We start from the raw sequence: 22,831 nt of genomic DNA, 5'->3' as shown, positions 1-22,831 counted from the left end.
GGCCAGTCACCACCGTCACCTGCGATCCAGGCTGCAAGGAGTGAGCAGGGGCACAGGGCAGGGATCCTGACCCAGAGGCTTGAAAAAGGCTGTCACTGCTACTCAGAGCAGTGCCAAGATGCTAGAGATGGGAAGCTGCCGACTGGGTGTTGGAATGTGAGTAACTGCAACCCACACCTCCACCACCTCCTCCCCCACTGGCTCAATCCATGGCCCAGGACAGGGGCACGGCCCCTGCAGACGGTCAGGAAGGTGTCCAGGCTCCAGAGAGAGAGAGAGACATGGAGAGAGAGCGAGAGCCACAGAAAGAGTGGTAAAGAGGAGAGGCAGAGAAAGACAGGTTGGGAAAGGAGGGAGAAAGGGAGAGAGACAGAGTGGGAAAGGGGGGAGAGATCGGCAGAGAGAGAGGCAGAGCGGGAAAGGAGACAGACAATGGGAAAGGAGAGAAAGAGAGAGAGACAGAGTAGGAATGGAGAGACAGAGTGGAAAAGGAGAGAAAGAGTGGATCAGAACAGGAAAGGAGAGAAAGGGGCATAGTGGGAAAGGAGAGAGATTGAATTCCAATTTCACCATCTGCCATGGGGGGATTCAAACCTGGGTCTCTGGATTACTAGTCTAGTGGTAATTCAGGAAGAGTGGAATATCAATGGGCTGTAGTTTGGGAAAGAAGAGATTCATACTGGACATTTCAAATTAAATATTCCTTTCGAACAAAATAGTTGTATTGCAATATAGCATCATTACAGTTAACAAGGTTGGTAATAGTTTTAGATGTAAATTCCCTCAACAGTTTATCCCTTTAGCCTCCTGCAGAGTTTGCTAATTGTGGTTGACAGATGTATTCTTATCTGTTATTTTGCACATTTTAACTTATTCTACCTTCCAGCTGACTAATTTTACTGACAAGATCATTTGGATGTTTGCTGAAAATTAATTGATTGCACTCTGTTCATTTCCTGAGACAAAAAGAACCATTGGTTCAGATTCTCCAAAAAACGAGTTTTGTGCTGTTTGGAGTACTTCAAGTTGAGAGTGCTCTGTGGTACATCTCTGACCAATTCAGGGATTACAACAGAAAAGGAGAGAGTAAAATCTCCTGTATTCCCTTGATAATTTTCTGTGTTGACGGCATTTAGGAAGGGGCACCTGTACATTAACAGTTGAGAAATAGAGTCAGGAAATCCAGTTAATATTATACTTTGTTTAGTCAATACTCTATTTTCATTGTTGTGGGCCTTAGATGAGGTTGCCCATGGTAATGCTGGAGGTAAGGCTGTTGGTAAACCTTACTTTTTACTGAACATTCTACTAACTATATACAGTACAAGGCATAGTACGAGGCATCAAATAGAACCAACTCTTAGCATGCTCTAGGTTAAAAACAAAAAACTGCGGATGCTGGAAATCCAAAACAAAAACAGAATTACCTGGAAAACTCAGCAGGTCTGGCAGCATCGGCGGAGAAGAAATAAGTTGACGTTTCGAGTCCTCATGACCCTTCAACAGAACTGAGTAATATTAGGAGAGGGGTGAAATATAAGATGGTTTAAGGTGGGGGTGGGGGGGTGGGAGAGAGAGAGAGAGAAGTGGGGGGGTGGGAGGGTGTGGTTGTAGGGACAAGCAAGCAGTGATAGGAGCAGATAATCAAAAGATGTCACAGGCAAAAGAACAAAGAGGTGTTGAAGGTGGTGATATTATCTAAACGAATGTGCTAATTAAGAATGGATGGCGGGACACACAAGGTACAGCTCTAGTGGGGGTGGAGTGGAAAGACTAACAGGGCATAAAAGTTATAGATTTAAAAATAATGAAAATAGGTGGGAAAAGAAAAATCTATATAAATTATTGGAAAAAACAAAAGGAAGGGGGAAGAAACGGAAAGGGGGTGGGGTTGGAGGTGGGAGTTCAAGATCTAAAGTTGTTGAATTCAATATTCAGTCCGGAAGGCTGTAAAGTGCCTAGTCGGAAGATGAGGTGCTGTTCCTCCAGTTCGCGTTGGGCTTCACTGGAACAATGCAGCAAGCCAAGGACAGACATGTGGGCAAGAGAGCAGGGTGGAGTGTTAAAATGGCAAGCGACAGGGAGGTTTGGGTCTTTCTTGCGGACAGACGGCAGGTGTTCTGCAAAGCGGTCGCCCAGTTTGCGTTTGGTCTCTCCATTGTAGAGGAGACCACATTGGGAGCAACGAATGCAGTAGACTAAGTTGAGAGAAATGCAAGTGAAAGGCTGCTTCACTTGAAAGGAGTGTTTGGGCCCTTGGACGGTGAGGAGAGAGGAAGTGAAGGGGCAGGTGTTGCATCTTTTGCGTTTGCATGGGGAGATGCCGTGGGTGGGGGTTGAGGAGTAGGGGGTGATGGAGGAGTAGACCAGGATGTCCCGGAGGGAATGATCCCTCCGGAATGCCGCCAGGGGGGTGAACGGAAGATGTGTTTGGTGGTGCTCCTATCACTGCTTGCTTGACCCTACAACCACACCTCCCCTGCCCCCCCACTTCTCTCCCCCACCACCTTAAACCAGCTTATATTTCACCCCTCTCCTAATATTACTCAGTTCTGTTGAAGGGTCATGAGGACTCGAAACGTCAACTTTTTTCTTCTCCACCGATGCTGCCAGACCTGCTGAGTTTTTCCAGGTAATTCTGTTTTTGTCCTAGCATACTCTGTTGCCTTGTGACCTTACATCTCTGATGATGTAGACTGTTCAGTTACATATTTAACATAAACCATTTATGCTAGAAATACTGACAGGAAATTAATTTTTAACATTTGAACTATTGTATTATCTTTTGTTTGATTGCTTCTTTCAGCTTTAGAATCCTAAAATCCACTCTATTTGCTCGTTAGCATTTATGATGCAAAGGGCGAGAAACTGGGCTCCGTGGTGTAGGATCAGAAACGCCTCCAACTGGGCTTTATTACATATAAAAACCCCATAAGAACTCGCTTCATGGACATAAACACTGCAAAACAAAACAGGCCAAACCTCGACACAGAGGCAGGCTGTACCACAAGGGTATCTTCAAACGTGTCAATACCGAAACCAAATCAATACTGTGTAAAGATACTGGGACATTATCATTTCAAAGACACAAAGCAGATGCCATCAGACAATCCAATTAAAGAAACTGGGAGACCATCACAGCAAATGACCCTAGACAACAGCCATCACACAAGCAAACATCAACAACAGCTAAGGAGATCTTATCACATGCACATTAACTTGAGATTCAGAGACATCACACTGGGATGGAGTCCATTGTTTCAGTTGCGGAAACAACAGCGCGATGAATGGGTTGTCTGAACCAAGGCAGGAACCAGACTAAAGAGATTAAGGGGTGCTAAGCAATGCCCATCCAAACAGAATGTGCTCCAGGAAATGTACTTTGATACTATAAACAAGATTTGTAATAGAAAGGCCAAGGCCATGGGGTCTGGCACTGCAGTCACCATGGAGGATCAGGAACGGTCAACCTGATTCACGAATCTACAGCTCGCACCGGAACGACCAGCCATGTGGGGAGTTGTATCAGCCAGATCCATGGATTTTGGGGCTGAGAATTAATGATAGCTTTAAGGGTAGTAATTAAATCCTGAAAGGGGGTTTGAGTTGGACCGAGTAAGTTTTGGGGCAGAAACGTGGGGTTTTGCCTGTGGATCGACTTTTCAGTGGAGTTTTATAAATGTTTGTAGTTTAGAATGTTGTGTGGCATCATTACACTAGTGTAGAGCTCTTGTATTAGGGGCAATGGAGGTGTTCTGTCAATAAATACGTTTGTGGTTGAGTCTAAACCCCTGTGTTACTGTGAGTCTGTCCTTTATAAAATACTAAAGTCAAGAAGCAACAGTAAGGGTAAACGAGCACTGATCAAACCCCTTAGAGTGGCACTGCTGCTTCCATTGCTATGGAAACTGCACGGCAAGAAGATGGTACTGCACTCACTTCCGCCACTCCCAGCATTCCCGCACATTCCTTCATGAAGATGGAAAGGGTGCTTGTACAGGCATGCCATGCTTGCACTGGAAGAAACAGGACTGGTGTTATCATACTGTCAAAGTGCCATTCCAGCCGAGTTAGCACTATTTCAGGAAGTTTGTCAACAGGTGTCCAAACAATGCCTTTGCCGATCACTCCTGGCTGGCCAGGTGTTCAGCAGTATGAACACTCCCCATCCCCCGCACAACAGTGCTATTTAAAGGGCCAGGCACCAACTTGGCGGTGAGGTGCTTTTGACTTAGGCCGGGATTTTCCGTGCCCACTGGCGTCAGACGTGTTTGGTAGCATAAGCGGACAGTATGGCGAGAAGGCCAAAAATTGGTTCCACAACGTTGTGAAACCAGTTTGCGAATACCTGCTCAGCTTGTTGATGGTGAGCCACGTTCCCTGCCATCGGACGTCGGGAACCTCATTGTAATCAATCAGCATATCATTATAAGGACAGCCCCTAGAATTATTCCTCCCCCCGTGCTGGATCGTCTGCCCAACGTGTCTCACAACAGAATATAAAAGGCGTGCACTTGGCAGGTTGCACTTTGAGAGGAACTCGGAGGTAAGTGCACAGTAACATTGCACAGCGTTCGCCTGGGTCGCCTGTTGGACTTCAAAGTTGAGGCGCATTCAGGGGCGGGGGTAGGTGGGGCAAGGGCTGCCCTGCAGTTGAGGCGATTTGGGGAGTGGGGGTGGGCAAGGGCTGCCTTGAAGTTAAAGGTAGCGCACAAGCATGTGCGGGGTGGGGGTGCGTGGGGTGCTGGGCGAGGGAAGCGGCCACGCACTAGGGAAACCTTGTATAATGTGACCATTCCTCTGCAGCTGAGACAGTTCAGGCACAGCCACATTGACATGATTGGAGTCAGGCCTCTGGCTTCTCCGCCCACTCAAGCAACGCAGAGGCATCAAAGTGCGACCAAGTGCTCCTGAGCTTTTCACCCCTTGGGCACAGACTGCAAAGCAATGAGTGTTTTAGTGGACTGCAGAACAGTTGGATGACTGGGCATGTTGTACAATCTCCTTGCTAACGCTGGCCATGGAGCAGTCACTGCTGGAGGTGCTCACAGCCCCTTGCAATGTCAGCATCTCAGTTGGACCAGTCTCCCCCATGGTTCAAGCTAACAGGGCGGCCTTGCAGTGTGGGTCAGGAGAATGTGTGCGCCAGAGCTGAGAGCACAGCATGCAGTCCAATGGGAGAAGCTGGTGCCAATCAGTCGGGTGGAGTGGGGCGGAGGTGGGTGGAGTTTTGGGCAGCCGTGCAGTACACTAATCTCTGCCAATCCAAGTGGTGGCCAGCACTCTCTGCGATGCGCTAAGGGGCCTTCAGACTTAACCAAAACTTGTCGCTCTCTTTCATCTTGCAGGAGGAGTACATCAGGATCATGGAGCCTGGTTAACTAGCTGTATGCCTGATGGCTTACAGAGAACAAAGACGATGGAGGAGAGAACGAATGAGGCTCCTGGTTGCACAGACGGAGAAGCAACACCCTCGGGAAGAAGGGGTGGCTGGGCCTCCGGCATATGCCACCGAAGAGCCATAACGAGCTGTCGCTGGTTGGTGCCTAGCGAGACCCAGGGTCTATAGATACTGCCTTTCACTCCTGCAGATGAACAAGAATCAGTGTCACTGAAGACTGTGCATGTTTAGGGAACTGGTCGGTCGTATCTGCCAGCTACTGCAAAATTTGGTGCCACGGGGACATGGAGGGCATCCACTGCCAGTGGTCGTGAAAGTAACTGCGGTGCTCAATTTATATGCCAGTGGCTCCTTTCAGGGCTCCACAGGTGACCTCTGCGGGATCTCTCAAGCCTCCAACCACAAATGCATCCATGAGGTCACGGATGCCATTTTTGCGAGGGCACACAACTTTGTACATTTTGCCCGGGACCAGGACAGCCGGAATACAAGAGCAATTGGATTTGCCCAGATCTTGGGTTTCCTACAGCTGCAGGGTGTGACTGACTACACTCACATGGCACTCAGGTCTCTCGTAACAAGCTGTCAACTATGTCAGCCACATGGGATTCCATTCGCTGAATGTGCAGCTGGTGTGCGACCACCACAAACATATCCTGCAGGTCTGCACACAGTTTCCAGGGAGTGTGAATGACTCCAACATTCTCAGTCGGTCACAGATCCCCGATGTCTTCCAGGTCCATTGAAGCTGCAGGGATGGCTCCTTGGGAACAATGGCTACCCGCAGAGGCCGTGGCTGAAGACACCCGTGCGGCGGCCTCAGACTGCAGCAGAGCGATGGTACAACGAGGCTCATGCTGCAACTCGCTACTTGGTGGAGCAAACCATCGGGATGCTGAAGATGAGGTCCCAATGCCTGGACCGGTCTGGTGGAGCCCTGCAATACAGTCCACAGAGGGTGTCATGCATCATCGTCGCCTGCTGCACCCTTTACAACCTGAAGCTGCAACAGAGAGAGCAGCTGGCTAAGGAGGAGATGGAGGAGCTGGAGGTCTCCTATTATGAGGAGAACATCGACGGGGATGAAGGTGAGGAGGTCCTCGAAGGCAGCGATGATGGGGATGAGGCCCTCGTGCTGGCCAGACAAGGGAGGCACACTCAGGAGGCTCTCATGTCTGCTAGATTTGTGGAGGATGATGATGACATGCATTGAGGAGACACCATAGATCATCACATTGCACCTATGAACGTTTGACTCCAGTCTGGTTTACGGTTAATGCCATAACCTCTGTGAGTATGCTTCTGTCATGGAGATGCAGTGGAAGTCCTAATAGTTGCTCGATTGCAGGAGGATGATGACGACATAGTGAGGACATTCTATAGATCTTCACATAGGCCCTGAGAATGCCTGTTTCCTGTCTTCAAGAAGGAGTTAGATATAGCTCTTGGGGCGAAAAGGATCAAAGGTTTTGGGGAGAAAGCGGGAGCAGACTATTGAGTTGGATGATCAGCCATGATCATGAATAATGGCAGAGCAGGCTCGAAGGGCCGAATGGCCTACTCATGCTCCTATTTTCTATGTTCCTATGTTTCTATGTATGGCCGAAGGCAGCTCGCTTGTGCTCTGTGATCAGGGTCATATCATAGAGAAGCAGCCATGAAACTTTAGAAGCATCTGATCCTTTGTCCGCCTTCAGCACCTGACCCCTTCAGAAGCACAGCACTACTGGTCACAGATGCTGAAGAGATGGGGCCCAGCCCCACCTTAAAGATGCTGAGAGTACACGGAGGGAATGAGATACGCTGTGACAATTGCCCATCATATTCTGGCAGCAATGACCAGCACCATTGAGGTAATGTGTCCAAAGAGTGTGAGGGTGGACCATCACTTAGGTCTGAAGGCTGCACAAAGCACAGGGGAAGAGGCCCTGGACTGAGACACCTGCCTTTATCTTGTGCAGAAAGGTTTCACATCTGAGTGACACAAACACTGCTCATCAGAACAAGGAGCTATAGGCAGGGAGATATTCTTGGGAGTTTATTAACAATAGTGAGCATTATGTACAAATGATTAATACCCGTGCCCAGGCTGTGCAACTACATCTTCTTAACTTTCCTAACCCTGCTGCTACGTATTGTTGCTCCCTGGACATCCACAGTGGAGGTGGAGGCAGCCTGCTGACTGCTAAGCTCTATCTGTGATGACGTTGGCAGGTGTCCTCTGGAGGGCCTAGACATGGGAGGCCCCACGGCCTGCTTTCGGGGTCCTGCGGTGTGGCAGTGGCACCCTCCTTGGTCTGTGGAGCTGGAGTTGCTGAGGTCACAGGAATAGGGAATTTGGATGGGCCGGACATTCTCGGAGTCACCTGGATGGGTGGTTCTGGGGAGGTTACACATGTTAATCCTCCCCCCAATGGGCACCTGAGGGCCCCTGGCTTACTCCTTGAGGAGAAGGGGTAGCTGGAGTGAGATCGATCTGCCCCATACCTCTCTCACGTACTATTGGAGACCAACTATGGCGTCAGCGATGGAGTTCAGCCTGCGCAGCAGTAAAGGAGCAACATCCTGGACCAAGGTCTTCATGGCGGCTGCCATCCTACCAGTGTTGACCTCGGTGCATTGGCATGCTGGCGCTATCACCTCAGCCTAAAGGCTGCGACTCCTCCATCATGCCTTGCAAACTGAGGAGTGCAGTGGACATCCCTTCCTGATGTTCCCGAGCTTGCCTTTGCAGCTCCAGCAATGGTGACATGACCAAGACAAGAGCCTCGTGATCTGATTCAGACTCAGCAGATTTCTGGTCTCCAGCAGTCCTCCAAGTACCGGGCGCCAGGGAGGTCCCTACCACCGCCTACTGTGGATCAGATAGTGCGATGTGCTCACCAGGTTGTGATCCCAAGGCTACTCTAAAGCTAGGTCCAACCGAGGTGTGTGTCTCTGCACTGGTGAAGGGTATGGATGAGCGCTGTGACGGGACTTCAGGGAGGGTGCCTCCAGATTCCTCTTCAGAGGTTTCTTCGGGGCTTGATTGGAGGCCCTGGGTCGTGGACTCCGTTGGCTGTTTCCCGGATGTGCTTGCGGAAGCAAGGGGAGATAATCAGCGTGTGGCAGTGGCCTGTGGAACAGGTTGTCAGATGGATGTTGCACTGCTGGATCTTCACATGGTAGACCAGTGCCGACCTCACCATCAGCACAGGAACAGTCCAGATCCTCGCCGGCCAGCTGGATGGCTCTGTTTTCAAAGTCCGTGAGGACCTTGATTTAGGCATCCCTCCACCGGTCTGCAACCTCTCCCTCTTGTTGTGTGCCAGCTTGTCCTGCATGAATAGAGATGGAGAGACTGTAAGCAGGACGCCTGCCAGGCCAGATGATAAGTATGTGAGTGGTGAATGGTCCCATGGACAGGCTGAATACAATAAAATTGTGTGTGAGAGGGTGAATGGTGATGTCCTTTGAACCGGCAGTGAGTGAGGGCCCTGTGGATGTGTGATGAGTTTGTGAGTCTGTGAGTTGAGAGTGATGAGAGGAGTGACTTACCCTGGCGGAACAGACGAGATCATTCATCGTCTTGCGGCTCTGGGTGGCTGTCCTCCTTTGAAGGGCGTTTGCACTGACCACCACTGCCACCGCCTCCCAAGCCTGGTAGGTCACAGCACTGCCCATCCTGTGGCCAGAGGGGGGATAGAGGACATCACGACAGGCCTCCAGGGCATCCAAAAGGCATTCCAGTGATGCGTCATTAAACCTAGGGGCTGTAGTCCTTTTGCCTTTTGTGGACATCTTCCCTGCAGTAGTCCTGGCCTGGAAGCGCTGAGATGTGTGTGCGTGGGTGGATTTTAAAATGTAACACCCGGCGTGATGAAGCGGCGAGATGATAGCGTGGCTGGTGAATGAGACCCTGCCCACCATAGAAACAGCATGTTCCCTGGGAACGCATAATTAATACAGCGGGTTTCGGGCGATACAACATGAAAATCCGCCATTGCGGCCGGCGGGTAAAACATTGTTTTACCCACTCGCTACCGCACATGGTGCAAATCTGGGATGATTCCGCCCTTAGTCTGCTTTGGCTGAGTTTATGCATGCACTGACTTTTCTTCTAGTTTTTGGATATCTGGTGTTTAAATTCAGGGAGGATTCAGTGACCGAGGTATGGGGACTGTGATTGCTGTGCCTTCCAGTCTGCAACATGACCATGAGATGTAGCAGAGGCTGCAGAGAGGGGAAGCTCTTTGAAGAGGGAGGGGGAAGATGGCTCTCCACAGAAGGCCCTCTTCACCAAGGGTTTTTTGGGACAATTTCTCTTACATTCACCTCACTCAGGAGCAGTTGAACTCGGGTTCAACCAGGAGATGGTGACAGAACTGCACCACCTACTACAATCTGACCTGGAGCCTCACATTGCGAGGACAGCACTGCCCGTCACCATAACAGTCACAGTGTAATTGAACTTCAAAGTTTCTGGGATCATTATGGTGGGAGCGGGAAAAATCTCCAACATCTTACAGAATGGTGTCCATCAGAGCAAGAGGGAGGACAGGGAGTCTATCTACTTTAAGAGGGCAATACCCCATCTTCTCCCTCAGCAGGGATAAGCAGGATGAGAGGGCACATGGTTTCACTAGGATAGTGGGATTCCCGATGGTGCAGGGTGCTATTAACTGTACACATGTGGCCCTGCAGGGTCAATGACAATGGGGAGAGTAACAGGAACTGCAAGGGCTAAAAGTCTATCATTGTACACTTGATGTATGGCCATACTAAAAACATCATATTGTTGAAAGCCCGATGCATTCATCCTGCACCAGTTGGCCATACCCATCACCTTCAGCCCTCCACAGAGAACCAGGCACTGGTTCCTTCGGGACAAAGGCTACCCCCTGTACACATAGCTAATGGTCCCACTATGCCACCTAAACACACCAGAATAGCGGGCATATAATGAAAGACACAGGAGAAGGTGGAGCAGACAATCAGCCTGTTCACACAATGCTCTGACCGCTCGGGGAGCCCTTCAGTACACGCCAGAGCTGGTTTCAAAGTCACAGCATCCCCTTGGCCACAATCTACATAAAGGCCAACTGCAAAAACCATCTCATTAACATCTTTATCTAACAAGATGCCCAATTACACAAACAGAAGTTAATTATTTACCTTTGTTCAATTACCTGTCCCTGGCCTCACCTTCGGGTGAGCTGTCAAAAGGGGTGGTGATGGCATAGTGGTATTGTCACTGGACTAGTAATCCAGAGATCCAGGGTCATGCTCCGGAGGCCCAGGTTTGAATCCCGCCAGGCCAGATGGTGGAATTTGAATTTTTTTTTTAAATCTGGAATTAAAAGTATAATGATGACCATGAAACCATTGTGAAAACCTATCTGGTTCACTAATGCCCTTTAGAGAAATAAATCTGTCATCTTTACCTGGTCTGGCCTACACATGACTCCAGACCCACAGTAATGTGGTTGACTCTGAAATGGCCTAGCTAGCCACTCAGTTGTATCAAACCGCTACAAAGACTCAAAAAAGGAATGGAACTGCAGAACCACCCGGCACCAGAAACGACAATGGCAATCGCAGCCAGGCATACCTAAAAATGAGGGGTCAACCTGGTGAAGCTATAACACAGGACTACTTGTATGCTAAACAGCAAGTGATAGACAGAGCTAAGCGATCCCATGCCCAACGGATCAGAACTAAGCTCTGTAGTCTTGCCACGTCCAGTCGTGAATAGTGATGGACAATTAAACAACTTGCAGGAGGAGGCGACTCCACAAATATCCCCATCCTCAATGATGGAGGAGCCCAGCACAGCAGTGCAAAAGACAAGGCTGAAGTATTTGCAACAATCTTCAGCCAGAAGTGCCAAGTGGGTGATCCACCTCGGCCTCCTCCAGAGGTTCGCAGCATGACAGATGCTAGCCTTCAGCCAATTCGATTCACTCCAAGTGATATGAAGGCACTGGATACTTCAAAGGCTATGGGCCCCAACAATATTCTGACAATAGTACTGAAGACTTGTCCCCCAGAACTACCACGCCCCTAGCCAAGCTGTTCCAGTACAGCTACAACACTGGCATTTACCCGGCTATGTGGAAAATTGCCCAGGTATGTCCTGTACACAAAAAGCAGGACAAATCCAACCCAGCCAATTACCGCCCCATCAGTCTACTCTCGACCATCAGTAAAGTAATGGAAGGGGTCATCAACAGTGCTATCAAGCGGCACTTGTTTAGCAATAACATGCTCACTGATGCCCAGTTCGGGTTCCATCAGGGCCACTCAGCTCCTGACCTCATTACAGCCTTGGTTCAAACATGGACAAAAGAGCTGAACTCCTGAGGTGACGTGAGAGTGACTGCCCTTGACATCAAGGCAGCATTTGACTGAGTGTGGTATCAAGGAGCCCTAGCAAAACTGGAGTCAATGGGAATCAGGGGGAAAACTTTCTGCTGGTTGGTGTCATACCTAGCACAAAGGTTGATGGCTGTGGTTGTTGGAGGTCAGTCATCTCAGCTCCAGGGCATCACTGCAGGAGTTCCTCAGAGTAGTGTCCTAGGCCCAACCATCTTCAGCTGCTTCATCAATGACCTTCCTTCAATCATAAGGTCAGAAGTGGGGATGTTCACTGATGATTGCACAATGTTCAGCACCATTTGCAAATCCTGAGATAGTGAAGCAGTCCATGTCCAAATGGAGCAAGTCCTGGACAATATCCAGGCTTGGGCTGTCAAGCGGCAAGTAACATTTGTGCCACACAAGCGTCAGGCAATGACCATCCCCATCAAGAGAGAATCTAACCATCGCCCCTTGATGTTCAAAGGCATTACCATCACTGAATCCCCCACTATCAACATCCTGGGGGTTACCATTGACCAGAAACTGAACTGGACTAGCCATATAAATACTGTGGCTACAAGAGCAGGTCAGAGGCTAGGATTCGTGCAATGAGTAACTCACCATCTGACTCCCCAAAGGCTGTCCACCATCTACAAGGCACAAGTCAGGAGTGAGATAGAATATTCCCCACTTGCCTAGATGAGTGCAGCTCCCACAACACTCAAGAAGCTTGACACCCTCCAGGACAAAGCAGCCCGCTTGATTGGCACCACATCCACAAACATTCTCTCCCTCCATCACCGACACACAGTAGCAGCAGTGTGTACCATCTACAAGATGCACTGCAGGAAGTCACCAAGGCCCCTTAGACAGCACCTTCCAAACCCATTCCGCTACCATCTAGAAGGACAATGGCAGCAGATAGATGGGAATGCCACCACCACCACACCTTCCTCACTTGGAAATATACTGCCGTTCCTTCACTGTCGCTGGATCAAAATCCTGGAACACCCTTCCTAACAGCACTATGGGTGTACGTACACCACATGGACTGCAGCGGTTCAAGAAGGCAGCTCACCGCCACCTTCTAGGGCAACTAGGGATGGGCAACAAATGCTGGCCCAGCCAGCGAAGACCACATCCAGTGAATGAATTTTTAAAAAACTACCACTCCCCCTGAAATATAAGTAGAATATTGCAGATGCTGGAAAAGCAAATTGAAAACAGAGGGGAGAATTTCCCGGTCAGCGAGTAGGGGTGGGGCCCACTCGCCGACACTTAAAATGATGCGGGGTGACATCATTCAAGCGTCCCGATGTCACGGCACATCATTTAGATTTTCAGTTGGGCGGGCGTGCACCTGAGTCAGCTGCGCACCAGCCAAACTGGCAAAAGCCTATTAAGGCCTGTTAAAAACTAATTAAAACAATTAAATGAGCTGCCTGTCCAATCTTAAGGTTGGCGGGCAGGCGAAGAGCCCAGGCGGCCTTCACATTTTTCATGGAACCTCATCCACGGGTGGGATGAGGTTTTATGAAGGATTTAAAAGTTCAATAAAAATTATTTTAAAAATTCATTGACATGTCCCTGCTCATGTGACACTGTCACATGAGGGGACATGTTTTAAAAGTTTTTAATTACTTTATTCAGATGTTTAAAACTTAAACCAGTCTCCCTGAGGCAACTCTGTGGCCCGGGCTCAGGGAATGCCCCCCAGCACCCGCACAGGGAGCACTCAGCGCTTCTGGGCGAGTGTCACGTGGGGCGGGCCTTAATTGGCCCGTCTGCATAAAATGGCAACACAGACCCGACCGGGGGCACCGATTGGGTTCGTGCTCACTCCCGCACAACCCACCCCCGACAGGGAGAAAATACGGGCCAAAAAGTGTTGGAAACACTCAGCAGGCCTGGCAGCATCCAGAGACACAGAGTTAAAGGGTGGGGTTTTCCGGTTTTGTGCGCTGCAGGAATCATTACTTGCAGGATGCAAAATTTGACAGGCCAGCAAAAGGCCCATTGACTTCGGGTGGGAATTTCCGGTCCTGTGGCAAATGGGACCGGAAAATCCCACCATATGTTTTGAGTTGTATATGACTCTTCTTCAGAACTGAAGGGCTAATGTCCAATCTGCTGGGAGCATTCTAGAATCTGGGGAATTTTGGGAAATCTTTGGCACAGCATCCGTTATTTCTGCTGCTATCTCTTTTAGAACCCTAACATGGGGCATCAGGTTCGAGGGATTTGCCAGGTCTTAGCCCCTTAAGTTTCTCCAGTGCTTTTTCTCTACTGTGATTAATTTCCTGAACTTTCTCACTCTTTTTATGTTTAGGTTACCCCCATTTCTGGTATACAACTTGTGTCTTCCACTGTGAAGACAGGCACAAAATACTTGTTCAATTTCTCTGCCGTTTCCTCATTTCCCATGCTAATTTCTCCTGTCTCTGCTTCTAAGGGACCAATGATTACTTTAGCTAGTCTCTTCCTTTTTATAAGCCTGTAAAAGTTCTTACAATCTGTTTTTTTATTCCTACCTTGTTTGCCCTCTAGGATGTGATATGGCTGGCCAGACAGAAGCTCTTGGGTATCTGAAAGCATAAGAGCAGAAAGGGAGGGTAAGGCTGAGGGAAGGGGTGTGGGCTGGAATGTGAAGCGAGAGGTCCATGGTCACATCAAATGCTGCATGCCAGGTAGCAGGGAGTGGGTGAGGAGGGAGTCAAGAAGGGGCATAAGGCTGCGACATACCTTTATCCTGGATGGTCTAAGTAATGCTGAAGGCAACATGCTCTGTTGCAGCTGGCCCTATGATATGAAGCACCACCTCCTCCATTGATTAGCTGAATGAATGTGTGCTAGCCCCTCAGGCCAGTTCTCTGCTGATCCCTCCTGTTATGGGTGACATTGTCCAACAAGAGAGAGGGCAGAATGTCAATGATTGTGTTGCAATGTGATTTGACAGTGTGCCTGCCACCACTGAAAAGCTGGAGGCATTGATGGCAGCTAGAAGTGCGGTTTGAGGATGGCTGCATTGAAAAGTGTGTGTTGGTGAGGTAGAGTATGTCAATGTTTGGCATGAGTCCTGAGTGTGAGGGAGTGCTGCTGGATGAGTGATGGGGAGTGCACTGAGCAGCATGAGAGGCTGATGGCTTGGTGGTTATGGGATGTCATATGAAGATGCACTTACTGACTGCATGAGGTCATTGAACTCCTTCCAATACTGCTGTCAGGCCCTCAGGCTTCAGGAGTTGACTTCCCTTTTCCCACCCGCTCCCACTCCCTTCGGAAGCTGTTCCTTGAGGCCCACTGCAGAAACGTGGCCTCTTGCTTCCTGTCCAGTTCCATCAGTAAGGTCTCCAGCACCACATCAGTGAACCTGGAGGCAGGGCCAGGGAGAGAAATCATAGGCCCTCGTGCTTCTCTTGCTTGGGGACCCTTATTCCCCTTCGTCCCCAACTTTAACCCTCCCCCTCAATCATGCATGATAAGTTCAAGATTCAACAATCAATTCACCAACCACAGCGAGGTCCTAGTAAAATGATAGCTCCCATTGTTGGCATCTGGTTACAAATATCGTCCAATATATATGCAGCATGGGTTATTGATATTAAAAACAGCAACAATATAATTCAGTGTTAGTTTGTGTGTGCCCCACCGTGACCATTAAAGAAGAGAGTACACATTTTACTTTAACAGCATCATGCAATATTGTTAATTTGAGAGGAAAATATCCCATTAGCTATTAAGAACACTGTGCAGACAATAACACTGATTTCAGTGTTTGCCTCAACCCTCGTTAACATGTTCTGCAAATTGTACCATATGGACACTGTGATAGTAATTTCATATTTGGGGGAAAGATTCAATACGTAGTGAAATGATTGAATATTTTAGGTCTTCACTGTCAGTGAGAAGTGTTTGAGCCCTCAGGGGTCTCTGTGTGACACAGCTTTTAAGAGGCCTGAGGATAAAGACTGAATGGCTCACAACTGTATCTGTGTTTTCTTGATCAGCAAATCTGAAGACTGCTGATTGCTGCTTCTCAAGACAATATGTTTTCAATATCCACTATGCAACATAACTTTATCACAATATTTCAATACCTCAAAAAACTCATAAAAAGCACAAAGATAGAGTGGGGTAATAGGTAAATAGACAAAAGGACAAGATTGAATTCGATAGAAAAGACTCAAGAAATATGTGCAGTGTAAAAGAGGTTACTAATTCACTATGAGCTCATTATGCACTCCTGTCCTGGCCATCTCACCCCACAAAGCCCACTCACAGTAAACTTTCATTAGCCACAAAATAAACAGAACTCCAGGCATGATTCCAACCTTCTGTTTGCAAGATAATTATGGATGACAAAGGCCATTTATCCCAGCTCATTGTATCCCTCCAGAATGACATACAAACATATGTGTTAGGATCAGGAGTAGGCCATTCAGCCCCTTGAGCCTGCTCTACTATTTGATAACATTACCTACAGTATACCAGTGACTACAACTCAAAAGTGCTTAATTGGCTGTAAAACAATTTGGGGCGTTGTGAAAGGTGCTGTATGTATGTAGGTTTTGTCTTTCTTTCATTATAGCTGCATGCAGTTGGTAGAATGACTGGAGCAATGGTGAAATATGGAGGCCCAATGCTGATTCTCTAAGGATAATTAATCACAGAGAAATCAACTGTTAGGAATATGGCTACAAAGAAATCACTACATTTGCAAAACAATTCAGTCCTGTAGCTAATACAACCTCACCATTCTTTCTTCGCTGGCCACCAAGCCACTGTCGTACAATTGTGTTCTACACTGTAAATTTACAGCCTGTCCACAGGTTCCATATGATGTTGCATTAGATTTGTACTGAATAAATGTCCAAATAGTATTGTTTTTTAATTCTAATTGTTTGAGGTGTGAGAGAAACAGGCAAATTAAGTAGAAAAATGTAATTAATGAATTAGAAGCTCCAAGAGCAAGTAACAGTGTAACAGCAAAATTCCAAGAGAAATCATTTCTAGAAGCACTTAAGCCATTGGGTTGGGTTTCTATAAAGGCCCTTTATAGTGAAAGCCCTTTATGCTATTTCTTTGGGATTTCAATGAATTTTTTTGACAAAGTTACAATGGAATCCTCACCCCCAGAGAAATTTTACTCCCACAGTGGGACCATCTTTGGCTAGATTTTAAACAGGAGGGTACAGGATGGAACCTAGGATGGGGTAGAGATTTGGGAAACCTTACTTTAAGCAATCTCTTAGTGACAAATAGGGATTTAATTCCCCGACTTTGCACGAGTAATAAAGCAGGTGATAGTGAGTCAACACCCTGTTTTGCATCAATCCTGCTTTTTAGTTTCAGACATTTATTTTGATGAGGCCCAAGATTCTCAAGCCTCTGGTACATCAACACAACATGTCATCAGAATTGTGCCTACCTACATTAGGGCAAAATGAAAATTTAGACTGCTTTTATATGCTTGTTTAATTTCAAAACAGAATTTTAAGAAGTATGTAGTATTTAATTTTGTTGTACTGAACCTTAATGGTGACCTCCCCACCCTCAGCCCCAATGAAGCCCCACCAACCTCCCCTACCAACTTCCCTTAACCCCCCACAACCTCCCCTGCAGCCCTCCTCCCCAACCCCCCCTCCCCTACTAACCTAACCCCCCATCCAACCTACCCCCTACATTCTCCCCCAACCTCCTACCACCTCCCCTCCAACTATCCCCCAACCTTCCCACAACCCCAATTTCCCCCCAACCCCTTCCAACACCTTCCGACCCCCCCCAACCTCTCCACAACACACCTCAAACACCTCCCCAATCCCTCTCCAATGCCCCCAACCCTCCTCCAACCTGCCTCCAAACCCCCTAGCAACCTACCCACCCAACACCTCCCCTAACCCCTCTCCCTCAACCGGTCCCTAACCCTAGCCAGCCCCAGCCCCTCCCCTGCCTCACACACATGCACATCACTCAAATGGTTCTAAAATTGCCGGAATTTGACTTACCATTTTTAAACAAAGAGTACCCTCCTGATAGTTGCTACACTACTGCTAACCTTCAGGCAGCTTCGTGGTTTTCTGGCGGGCTTTTCAGAAAAAAAATTGGGACCACGAAGCTGCCTAAAGTTGAGAAGCAGCAGTGCAACAACTCAGTGAAATGACCTGACAGGTCAATTTTAAAAGGATCATAATTCTCAGCCTGGCGGTTCTGATTTTTTAAAGCTGATCTTTCAGGTCTGAAGCTCTGGTGTTCAGTGTGGTTGGCCTGAGAACTCCACTTAAAACACTGAGGCCAGGCCCCCTTAGTCTCCGGGCCCCGGTCTTTGGCACTGTCTGCACCGGACCCTGCCTGGAGGCCCTCTTACTGTCCTGGCATTCCTTTTACCTTGTTCACAATTGCAGCAATGGAATTCAGTAGTAGCTTCCTGTGATTCAGCACATCTTCCCCTTAAGAGGGAACACTATAAGGCCCCCTACTGAGGGCAGGGCTGAGGAGGCAGCATAAAATTTGCATGGTTCCTGTGTCTATGCAAACAGCTGCAAATCATAAACCCCCAGGCACAAATATGGGTGAAGACCAATTTCTAGTCCTAGATATTTTTAGATCATTAAAAAAAAAGACTTGCATTTATATTGTGCTTTTCATCACAAGTGAATGTCTCAAAGCACTTTACGATCAATAAAGTATTTTTTGAAGTGTAGTTACTGTTATTATGTAAGAAACGTGTTGTGGTCAACAAGCTTCCACAAATTGCAAAGTGATAAGGACCAGGTCATCTGTTTTTATGATGATGATTGAGGATAAACATTGTCCTGGACACTGGGGATAACACCCCTATTCTTCTTTCAAAAGTAGTGCAGTGGTACCTTTTACATTCACCAAACAAGGAGATGGGCCACATTTTAATGTCTCATCCAAAATATAGCATCTCATAGTGAAATGTTCTTTCCGTACTACACTGGGGTGTCTGCCTTTTGCACTAGAGTCCTCTTTGCACTATTACTGCTCCTTGAAATTCGTTTGGACAAATCCTATCCTCCTGGCAAAATTTCCTCCCTCATCCTTCCTGTAGGCTTTATATAGTTTGTTTTTCTTTGTTCCAACTTGGTTAACCATTTATTAACTTTTGAAAGAAAAAACTCATTTAACTTGGCTTTAGTTTTCTGAAATAAATGTACGGCAAACTCAACATTGAAATGCTTTTTTTTCTTAATAAAACCATCTTTGAGTGCTATTTCTCCATTAGTTTATTGAAATTTTCATTTACTCCATAGTTTTAAAAATCTTCCATTTTTGCCTTGATCGTGATTGATAGGTCATCTAAAATGTGATTTTGTTATGTTCACTGGTCCCTTGGGTCCTCATTACTTTAATATTTAATGGTTTTACACTAATAAACTGCTATTTGTGTGTGTATCAGTCATTTCTCATTGCAACTACACATATCCCTTGTCCGATGTGAAACCAAGATAAATCTAATAGGCTTCCATAGCAAGCAATGAAATCAAGCTAAAACAGAATTACCTGGAAAAACTCAGCAGGTCTGGCAGCATCGGTGGAGAAGAAAAGAGTTGACGTTTCGAGTCCAACATGACCCTTCAACAGAACTGAAGTATAGTTAGGAGAGGGGTGAAATATAAGCTGGTTTAAGGTGGGGGGCGGGGGGAGAGAAGTTGAGGGTGGGGTGGTTGTAGGGACAAGCAAGCAGTGATAGGAGCAGATAATCAAAAGATGTCACAGACAAAAGGATCAAAGAGGTGTTGAAGGTGGTGATATTATATAAGAAAAGTGCTAATTAAGAATGGATGGCAGGACACTCAAGGTACAGCTCTAGTGGAGGTGGGGTGGAAAGACTGGCAAGGTATTAGTTGTAGATATAAAAATAATGGAAATAGGTGGGAAAAGAAGAATCAATATACATTATTGAATAAAAAAGGGAGGGGGAAGAAACGGGGTGGAGATGGGGGGAGGGAGTTTAAGATCTAAAGTTGATGAATTCAATATTCAGCCCGGAAGGCTGTAAAGTGCCTAGTCGGAAGATGAGGTGCTGTTCCTCCAGTTTGCGTTGGGCTTCACTGGAACAATGCAGCAAGCCAAGGACAGACATGTGGGCAAGAGAGCAGGGTGGAGTGTTAAAATGGCAAGCGACAGGGAGGTTTGGGTCTTTCTTGCGGACAGACCGCAGGTGTTCTGCAAAGCGGTCGCCCAGTTTGCGTTTGATCTCTCCAATGTAGAGGAGACCGCATTGGGAGCAACTAATGCAGTAGACTAAGTTAGGGGAAATGCAAGTGAAATGCTGCTTCACTTGAAAGGAGTGTTTGGGCCCTTGGACAGTGAGGAGAGAGGAAGTGAAGGGGCAGGTATTGCATCTTCTGCGTGGGCATGGGGAGGTGCCATAGGTGGGGGTTGAGGAGTAGGGGGTGATGGAGGAGTGGACCAGGGTGTCCCGGAGGGAACGATCCCTACGGAATGCCGCCGGGGGGGGTGAAGGGAAGATGTGTTTGGTGGTGGCATCATGCTGGAGTTGGCGGAAATGGTGGAGGATAATCCGGCATTCCGTAGGGATCATTCCCTCCGGGACATCCTGGTCCACTCCTCCATCACCCCCTACTCCTGAACCCCCACCTATGGCACCTCCCCATGCCCACGCAGAAGATGCAATACCTGCCCCTTCACTTCCTCTCTCCTCACTGTCCAAGGGCCCAAACACTCCTTTCAAGTGAAGCAGCATTTCACTTGCATTTCCCCTAACTTAGTCTACTGCATTAGTTGCTCCCAATGCGGTCTCCTCTACATTGGAGAGATCAAACGCAAACTGGGCGACCGCTTTGCAGAACACCTGCGGTCTGTCCGCAAGAAAGACCCAAACCTCCCTGTCGCTTGCCATTTTAACACTCCACCCTGCTCTCTTGCCCACATGTCTGTCCTTGGCTTGCTGTATTATTCCAGTGAAGCCCAACGCAAACTGGAGGAACAGCACCTCATCTTCCGACTAGGCACTTTACAGCCTTCCGGACTGAATATTGAATTCAACAACTTTAGATCTTAAACTCCCTCCCCCCATCCCCACCCCGTTTCTTCCCCCTCCCTTTTTTTTTCAATAATGTATATAGATTCTTCTTTTCCCACCTATTTCCATTATTTTTATATCTACAACTAATACCTTGCCAGTCTTTCCACCCCACCCCCACTAGAGCTGTACCTTGAGTATCCTGCCATCCATTCTTAATTAGCACATTTGTTTAGATAATATCACCACCTTCAACACCTCTTTGATCCTTTTGTCTGTGACATCTTTTGATTAACTGCTCCTATCACTGCTTGCTTGTTCCCACAACCACCCCACCCTCAACTTCTCTCCCCGCCCCCCCCACCTTAAACCAGCTTATATTTCACCCCTCTCCTAATATTACTCAGTTCTGTTGAAGGGTCATGTTGGACTCGAAACGTCAACTCTTTTCTTCTCCACCGATGCTGCCAGACCTGCTGAGTTTTTCCAGGTAATTCTGTTTTTGTTTTGGATTTCCAGCATCCGCAGTAGCTTTTTGTTTTTATCTCAATGAAATCAAGCTGCCTGCTAAATTAGCTATGAGACCACATCAAAATGTTTTTCCTTACACATACAATGGAAAACTTTGTGAAACATTAACGGCTATGAATGAGTTAGTTCTGTCACAAAATAGAGGCTGGCATACAGTGCGATTTTTTTTTCGACCATTTGTAATTTCCATGACCCTTTGCAACGCCTATAGAATTTACAGCACAACTCAAATAAGCATCAGGCTATTAAATCCACAAATGACCAGCTGTTTATCAACACAGGGCAAACAGCCCTTCAAAGGTTTGACCTTAACAAATGTGCCTGGCAACACATAATAAAGGGAGCTCCAAGTTAAAAGTCCACAGAACATAGGCGGGATTTTCTGGCTCTACCCACCACCGGGATCGTCTGGTCCTACCGACAGTCAATGGACGTTTGGCTGGGCTGCCGCAACACGCCCGCAGTGGAAAATCCGGGAAAATCCCCGGCCCATGTCATCCACACAATCACAATTCACAAAGGAGCTTGACGCCTATTAGCAGAACAGGGCACTTTATGCCCGTTAGACAGAGCTTTTATAGGAAAGACGGTCTGGTACAGAATCAGATTTTCAGGGCGGAGGGATTGAATATCGTATTTTATAATTTTGATCATTTTCATACAAAACGAGGTTGGGAGAAAAGACTTACATTTCATGGATGTGTATTAAAGGAAAACATAATCACACTGGTTTAAAAACAAAATCCTGTGTTGAAAGGTGGCTAAAATTCTGGTGAGCTAGGCTACAAAATGTTTTTTTGCTGAAGACTGCAAACAGTGAAGAACATTTTAGGGTGTTGCAATGATCGATAAACAGCTCACATCCATTGTGTTGGGGGATACCATGCACTGGGCGTTCAGCAGGTCAGCCTGGTACATGTTCACCTCATGGGTTGTGTGTGTGGCAATGAAACACAGAGACAGAGGCATACAAAGTCAGGTTTTTAAACTAAAAGCCACAAGAGCAAATTTGCCATTTTAAGAAGCTTAAGATGCAGTTTAGAAGTTAGAGCTGAAGTCAATCAACATGCCTCACTGATGTGCAGAAACAGTATCTTCATTATTATGTGTTACATGAATACACGTTATGCTGATGGAACAAAGTGACTCTGCTCATAGTTATGCTGCTGGGTGTTTCCTTGCTGTGTCTGAAACAAAGTTATTGATTTGCATCTAGCTTTGTCTGAGCAGTGTTTTTGTGTTCAACCTTTGAAAAAATTGAAGAAGCACATGCAAAGGCATGAGAAAAAGACACAACATCTGGTTCATATGTCAGAGGACACAATTGTCACATCCCTTGGGTTACGCTATTGGTACTTGAGCTGGATTTTATCAGGAAGGAGACTGCTTGCCATGCTGGAAGGGAAGTTGGCAGGCAGTCAAAGCACGAAAAGAAGCCAGCTCCCAGCCATACACACTGTCAGCAGGGTAAACTAGGTGAGAGTGGAACTTCTGCCCTTCAGTGGGAGGAAGTCCCACCCTAGAGAGCTGCTGGCCAATCTGATTGGCCG

At 47.4% G+C, this 22,831-nt stretch overlaps 1 long non-coding RNA gene across 1 annotated transcript in view; it reads right to left on the bottom strand.

Moving 5' to 3' along the window:
* The window catches only part of LOC144685222 (uncharacterized), a 112,800-nt gene extending 90,986 nt beyond the window's left edge, over positions 1-21,814 (bottom strand). The window contains exon 1 of the long non-coding RNA XR_013577676.1: positions 21,700-21,814. This is a non-coding gene — a long non-coding RNA (uncharacterized LOC144685222). The remainder of the gene's footprint in view (positions 1-21,699) is intronic.
* Positions 21,815-22,831: the final 1,017 nt, after the last annotated feature.

This window comes from Cetorhinus maximus, chromosome 10 (assembly GCF_964194155.1).
Source record: "Cetorhinus maximus chromosome 10, sCetMax3.hap1.1, whole genome shotgun sequence".
Taxonomy (NCBI): domain Eukaryota; kingdom Metazoa; phylum Chordata; class Chondrichthyes; order Lamniformes; family Cetorhinidae; genus Cetorhinus; species Cetorhinus maximus.
The sequence above is the reverse complement of the archived record's forward strand: the minus strand, read 5'-3'. Positions and strand labels throughout refer to the sequence as shown.